The sequence below is a fragment of the Takifugu rubripes genome, chromosome 8 (genome assembly GCF_901000725.2).
Source record: "Takifugu rubripes chromosome 8, fTakRub1.2, whole genome shotgun sequence".
Lineage (NCBI taxonomy): Eukaryota > Metazoa > Chordata > Actinopteri > Tetraodontiformes > Tetraodontidae > Takifugu > Takifugu rubripes.
Window position 1 is genome coordinate 12,178,452 of NC_042292.1, and position 7,807 is coordinate 12,186,258.

Genomic DNA, 7,807 nt, shown 5'->3' on the forward strand with positions numbered 1-7,807 from the left:
TGATCACAAAACCTCAGATGATCAACAATCATGACTCCAAGGTTTCAAACAGCCTCGATAACAGGGAGGGGCCAATTTTGTGATCTATGTTTTGATGAATGGATAGTTTTGCCAAGGAAAGAAGGAGCTCATTTTCACCATGGTTAAGTTGAAGGTGGTGGCCCTGCATCCATGCGGATATGTCTGAGAGACATGGTGAGATCTAGTCTGAGCCGGAGGGTTAGTCTGGGGAAAATGAGACGCAGAACTGGGTGCCATGTGGAAAGCAGTGGTATAAAACACCATGGGAGACCATGGGATGATTTGCCTGAGCAATGTTGCGTATATGGCAAAGAGCAGCAGCCCCGGCACCGATCCTTGGGTGACCCCAGTGGAGAACTAGTGATGAGCCAAAAGTTGATCATGCCACGACACCCTGAATGAATGCCCAGATAGGTACAATTCAAAACAGGAAAGTCAGAGCAACACCGCATAGGTGGCCCTGGCCCATAGACAGTGGCCCTGAGGAGAAGACAGCAAGAGAAGCTGGAGGAGGAACTGATGAAGATGTAAGCACTCTCTGTTGCACATGGATAGAATCAATACGGAGTATATCAGAGGAACTGGAATATTGTGTTTTTTTAAGCCTATAAAATCATGAATTAGTCCACTTATTAACCTATATATTAAACAATAGTATGTACTCAAGTGAATGTGTCATTATAATCTAAAATATAATCTAATCTAAAAATGTTTGCATACAGACAATTCGATGGATAAATGTGCTTAATACAAACAGAAATAACACTATTGTCAAGAACATGTGTTGATGTGACTGCAATGGGGATCACATTAACATTACAGCAATGTCATTTTCCTTACACTAGTTGTCTTTGAATGCCAAGGTCAAGAGAGTGAAGCGATGTAGTTTGACTGCTGTGTGTTAAGACACAGCAAAGACTTCCTGTTTGAAACCACCAAGACAGAAGGGGAAAAGTCAAGCCCAAAAAAGATTCTGACTGTGTTACAAAAAACACATTTGGACATTTTAGACAATAAAGGGCTGCAACTTTATTTGAATCTTATTTTAGAAGAAGATTGACTGCAAGACAAAATATATAAGTACAGGATTATTTTTAAACACGTCAAAACTTTAAGTGTTTTGCATCATAGTCTAAACACATGGCTGTACGTATCGTAACGTATGAATGGTATGGTATATTACTTGGTATTTCTTTACATGATGTGTATATATTTATGTAATGTTTTATTCCAAGAAGAAGAAGAAAGAAAGAAAGAAAATAAATATCATTTTAAATGTAAAAACAGACAGCAAACAGGTCGAGCAGTAACTGATGTTGTGGTTTTGTTTCTACTGCACAGTGTCACATGTGTGGGGGTGTGTAAGCTAACACCCTAACACCTAGGGTGTCTAAACTAAAGTGCCACACTAAATTAACAGCTGCGCATTCTGGATTATTTACAGTCTTTTTCAACTTTAAGGATATTTTTTTGTTAAATAAGAAACATGCAACAGCTGCAAGTGCTTGTGGGAAAAGTCACCACCAATCTCTTTGGTTTTAGTGACATTTAGCTCCAGTCAGTTGTTGCACCAATCAAAAACCTGGGGAAATAAAGCCCTGGAGATACAGCCTGTGGCAGATACTGACAGCAGATACAGCAGGACCATGTGTAAAAGGGGTGGTTTTGTACGATAGCTTGGCTGCTTTCATGTCATGCTTAACTTCTCTATTGACTTCCTTCTTCTCAGAATCAGAGCATGTGAAAAAGGAACTTTTCTTTCTGCTAAGGATGTCCTTGAGCTCTTTTTTATCCTTATGTGACCCTGCCATGGCCTATCACCTAATGCATATGGCCCCAGACCCTGCTGCAAGACAGACTCATGTCTCTGTTTTATGTTTGGACGATCTGGGCCCATAGACAAAGTCCCAGCCATTGGTCGCGCACAACTGTGCTCCAAACAGAGGCCTAGGCCCCCTGGTCACTAAGTGGGATATGCTGTTCCTAATTGATAATGTCTTTGAGATCTGTGCTTTATCTGGCCCTCCACCTAGTACCCCTTTCCCATTGGAGGCCTTATGAGGGGCAAATTAAGACAAAACAGATTCTGGGATGTTGAGGACACTTAAGCTCCTCCACCATGATTCGTTGGTAGTTGGAGGACAGGAAAATCAAGTGTGTGTTGGTTATTTCCTCCTTTATTGTACCAAGGATCCTGAACATCCTGAACAATGTAGAATGTACACAATAAATCAAATATCTATAAATCAACCACAGAAGAGCCTTTTTCTATTTTGTGAGTTTTCTGAAACTACAGGATATCTAAAATTGTTGAAAATGGTAATTTTTCTATTCTACTGCTTTACACTGAAGTAAACACATTCAGTCCAGGTATGTTCTCTGTTCATCTTCTTCCACAAAACAGAACCATCTGCATCTGGACAATCCTGTAAATGACAACAATGAACTCAGTGCCTTTCGAATATTTCATGAACGACTTTATTCTGACTAATAAAAAATACCTTTGGTTTGAATAGAGGTGAGTCTTACATGCAATTCTGAATAATAAAATGGAATGTTAGAAATGTAAAATTACTCTCTAAAATAAGCCCAGAAGTGTAAATAATCATACCTTTATAATTGCAGCTGTGACTGTTCATCATGCACACCGAGAAAGCCAGATACTCTACCAGAAAGGTGCTGAATGATGATGCACCACACAGGAAGTAAACTGAGAACTGAGAGTATTTATCATCTTTAGATGAACACAGCAGCAGACAGAGGTCAAGGTTTCAGTTCCATGGTGAAGAAGAACAGGCAGTAGAGCTTGAACAAGTACAGGTAGCGATTTACTCCAACCACCAGTTCTGTTAAATAAGTTTTTCTCAAGTACCCAGGCTCTGAAACCAATGAGTTGAGGTGGAATGGCCTTTTATTGCAAGTTGAAGCCAATTAAATAATTGTTTTTGAGGTTCATAATCTAAATCCAAGTTATCATTGTCAAATTCCTAGTTTGGCTACAATACTTCCACACAAAACTTTTGTTCAGGTATTTGCAACTCAGAAATTATCAGGAATAAAACTTATCATAAATTGCACCTTTTCGCTGAGGAGTCACCTCTCAACAGTCACTGTGAACATGTCACACTGCTTTGAAACATGTAATGCAAAGAACAAAGACTTTTGTGCTAGTAGCCAGATTTGCCAAAAACCAGACCTGGTAAAACTAGTGGCTTGCCATGCTCATTTCTTTTTTCATTTTTGTGACTTTGTTGACTTTTATTATTTGAGAGATGAGAACCATTTTGTTGTGGCTCAGGTTTCTCAGCGTGTGAGTTTGTTCCAGTGCCTCGTCACTGCGTTTTCGTTTGTACTTTTTCTCGACGATTTTTCCCTTTTATGGTGATTTTTAGTTCGTAGATTTTCTGTTGTTACTTTGCTAGAGTTGTTTCCGTTGCTACTTTGATTGATTCCTGCGTCTTGCACCTTTTTGTTATCAATAAAGAGCCGTATCTGCTACTCTGCATCTGGGTCCAGGCCTCCTTGACTTCCCATAACACATTTAAGTTAAATATAATTTGTATGCATTTGTGACAGCATTTTTGAGACAGTCTTCATGTTTGTATGCTCATATTTTTCAACAAACCAGTAAATACATAAAAAAAAAAACCCTCCCGTTTATCTATGCCCAGGTCAAATAAGCAAATTCTGTTTAATTTGAGTTCAATTTAAGTCATGGTATGAATGTGATTCAAATATAAGTTATTGATAATGAAGTCAGAATTATAATTCTGCAGTGTCAATATTTAGGTAAAAATACAAGTTTGTCTTATATATGAACAAATCAAATAATCAATTCAAATTCCTGAATCCAAGTTAAAGTCATAACAGTCCAAACTCAGAATACCGGAGTCATGAACATAGAAGGTAATTCACCCTCAAAGACCTGTTTGGTTCCATCTCCATGTAAAATTTTATATGGGCTATAAATGTTACATTTCCTCCACATTTTAGAAACTAAAAGCTCCATATAACAGAGAATCAGGGGATATTTAGGCCATATCTGTTTAAACATAAGGTTAGTTTTTCTATCAATCGCTATATATTTTGAAACCAACTGAACAGAGCTAACTGGGGTAACCTTTTTATGGACAATAAAATAAATTAGTGGATTCTGGCTTAATTTTTTTAAAAACTGGATATTATGTAAATTATTTCTACAATATATATAAAATAATCTGCACAAAAATATGTAGCACTTTAACAACTTGTATAAACCTTTTGAATAAAATGATTTCAATCACACTCACCCTCAAACACCAGCGTGGTTCCATTTCCGAACAGAATGTGTCCACATGCTGCAACAGCACAATAGATTAGATTAGATTAGATTCAACTTTATTGTCATTACACATGTTACAAGTACAAGGCAACAAAATGCAGTTAGCATCTAACCAGAAGTGCTTACGTAGCGAAAAACTGTGATGGGTATATACAATATATACACACAATGAATATGTTTATGATATCAATCTATATGTTTGTATTTACAGAGTTCACAGATATGTAAAGGGTATATAAAAGTCTTTGCAACCAAGATTAATATATATACAGGCTGTAACTATGGTGCTGAATTTCCGACAGGATCAATGTTTTAACTATGCAATAATGATAAAATATGGTAAGAATGTGCAAAGTATGGAAAGCAGTGCAAGTAACCGGAAGTGGGTAGTGCAAATAACAGATGTAAATAGTGCAGGGAGGTAAAGTGAGAGGGGTTGGAGTTCAGCAGGGAGACAGCAGTGGGGAAGAAGCTGTTTCTGAACCTGGTGGTTTTTGCCCGGAGGCTCCTGTAGCGCCTCCCAGAGGGCATGAGGGTAAACAGTCCATGCGCTGGGTGACAGGAGTCTTTAGTGACCTTCTTGGCCCTCCTGTGACAACGCCTCCTGTATATGTCTTCAATGGATGGAAGAGAAGCTCCAGCTATTCGCTGGGCAGTCTTCACCACCTTCTGCAATGCCTTCCGGTCTGAGGCAGAGCAGTTCCCATACCAGACCGTAACACAGCTGGTAAGGATGCTCTCAATGGAGCAGCGATAGAAGTTCACCAGGATGTCTGAAGAGAGGTGGTGTTTCTTCAGAGTCCTCAGGAAGAAGAGGCGCTGGTGAGCCGTCTTCACCAAACTGGAGCAGTTAGTCGTCCAGGTGAGGTCCTGTGAGAGGTGGATCCCCAGGAATTTGAAGCTGGACACACGCTGCTCCGTTGATGTGGATGGGTGGGTGGATGTCCGTCTTCCTCCTGAAGTCCAGGACGAGTTCTTTGGTTGCAGGTTGTTGTTGTGGCACCACGTAGCTAAGCGGTCCACCTCCTCCCTGTAAGCTGACTCATCCTTATCCTTGATGAGGACAATCACCGTGGTGATTGATGATGGTATTGGAACCATGTATAGCTCTGCAGTCGTGGGTGAAAAGGGAGTAGAGGAATGGGCTCATCACACAGCCTTGTGGTACTCCAGTGTTTACAGTGAGGGTAGGGGAGCAGTGATGATCTCACCGCACATGTTGTGGTCTATTGGTCAGAAAGTCCAATAACCAGTTGCAGATGGAGGTGCTGATGTCCAGATCCCTTAGTTTGGTTATCAGCTTGAAGGGGATGACAGTGTTAAATGCTGAACTGAAGTCTATGAAAAGCATTCGGGCGTATGTGTCTTTATTGTCCAGCTGTGAGAGGACAGAGTGCAGTGCTGTGGAGACTGCATCTTCTGTGCTCCTGTTCTTACGATAGGCGTACTGATGGGGGTCCAGGGTTGGGGGGAGACAGGATTTGAGTTGTGCCAAGACCAGCTGCTCTAAGCACTTTGTTATGATGGGAGTGAGTGCTACTGGACGATAGTCATTGAGACAAGCTGGGGTGGAATGTTTTGGTACTGGCACGATGGAGGTGGATTTGAAGCAGGTCGGCACAACTGCATGAGCCAGGGATAGATTGAATAAGTCCGTCAGGACCCCTGCTAACTCCGCAGCACAAGTTCTGAGCACGCGTCCAGGTATGCCATCGGGGCCCGCAGCTTTGCGTGGATTGATCCTGCTCAGTTCCGCTCTGACATCAGTGGTAGAGAAAGTTAAGGGTTGGTGGCCAGCAGTCAGCTCTACCTTGCTCGCTTGTTCTTGGTTGTCCTTCTCAAACCGAGCATAGAAGTTGTTTAGCTCAATGAGGAAGGAGATGTCGGTTGAGGGGGGAGAGGGATTGATGGGCTTGTAGTTGCTGATGACCTGAATGCCCTGCCACATAGATCGGGGGTTGGAGTTGGAGAAGTGCCCTTCTACCTTCAGCTTGAAGTCGTGTTTGGCTTTCTTAATACCCCGCTTCAGGTTAGCTCTGGCTGTGCTGTAGGTTTGTGCATCCCCCGATCGGAAGGTGATGTTACGGGCCTTCAGCAGGAGACGGACATCCCTATTCATCCAGGGCTTCTGATTAGGGTACATGGTGATCTGTTTCTGGGTGGTGACACTGTCTATAGAGGTGGAGATGTAGTCCAGTACAGATGAGGCATAGCGTTCAATGTCTATGTAGGTCCCAGTCTGAGAAGTGTTCAGGTTCTTCATGGAGAAGCTGTAGAAACAGGTGTTGGTTTTCCTCTTACACTGCTTATTCCTGCCTGTATGGCTGTACATGAGTCCCAGTTGAGATGGTCCAGAGTTCTGGTCTTTAAATGTTACAATTTCCTCATTTTAGATACTGAAAGCTTTGTGTAAACAGAGAATTGGGGGATATTTAGGTCATATCTGTTTAAACTGGTAAATTTTTCGATAAAACACAATATATAAACCAACTGAACAGAGCTAATTAGGATAACCTTTTTATGGACACTTAAATAAATTACTGCATGCTGGCTTAATATTTTTAAAACTAGATAATATGTAAATAATTTCTACAATATACAGAAAATAATATACACAAAATTAGAGCACTCACCCCCACACACCAGCTTGGTTCCATTTCCAAACAGAATGTGTCCACATGCTGCAACAGCACAATAGTAGGTCCCAGTCTGAGAAGTATTTAGGTTCTTCAAGGAAAAGCTGTAGAGACAGGTGTTGGTTTTCCTCTCACACTGCTTGTTCCTGCCTGTATGGCTGTACATGAGTCCCAGTTGAAATGGTCCAGAGTTTCTGAACCAGTAAACACTGTGATCCCCATCACAAGTCCACCCAGTATGTACTGTACAATTCAGCGTCATAGAACCTTCTGCTTGGATAGACTGAGATGCTGGCTGATCTATAGTCAACCCTGAACCCTCTACAATGACATAACTTTCTAGAAAGTCAAATACTGTTAAATACTGATTTACACAGTAATAGTTGGCTGAGTCTGATAACGCCAAATCTGATATTGTCAGATAAGCTCCTTTGTTACCAGGATGTATTTGGAAACGTGGATTGGTTTTGAAGTCATTCACAAATATTCAAAGTTTACTTGATATCCAGTACATACAGATCAGCCTCGGCTTCTCTCCCAGAATTTGTTTAAACAAAGAGATCTTGGTAGAAACATCATCTCTGTGAAGACACGGCAAAGTCAGGTTCTGTCCAGGTTTGACCAAGATAAAATTGGTCTTCCAATTCAAAGATAGAGAAAATTCCCTTGTAGCTGTTTAAGAGAAAATTAAACAGCAAGCACAAAAGGAGGAAGATTAAAATTATTAAGAAATTAATAAGAAAATGTGCAATTAATAATATATACATATATTCACCTCACCAATTTTCTCTAAGCACATCAGACAGAAAACAAACTTTGCAGATGCCAT

At 40.7% G+C, this 7,807-nt stretch overlaps 1 pseudogene; it reads right to left on the reverse strand.

Moving 5' to 3' along the window:
• Window positions 1-2,354: 2,354 nt before the first annotated feature.
• On the reverse strand, window positions 2,355-7,807 carry LOC101071999 (uncharacterized; annotated as a pseudogene).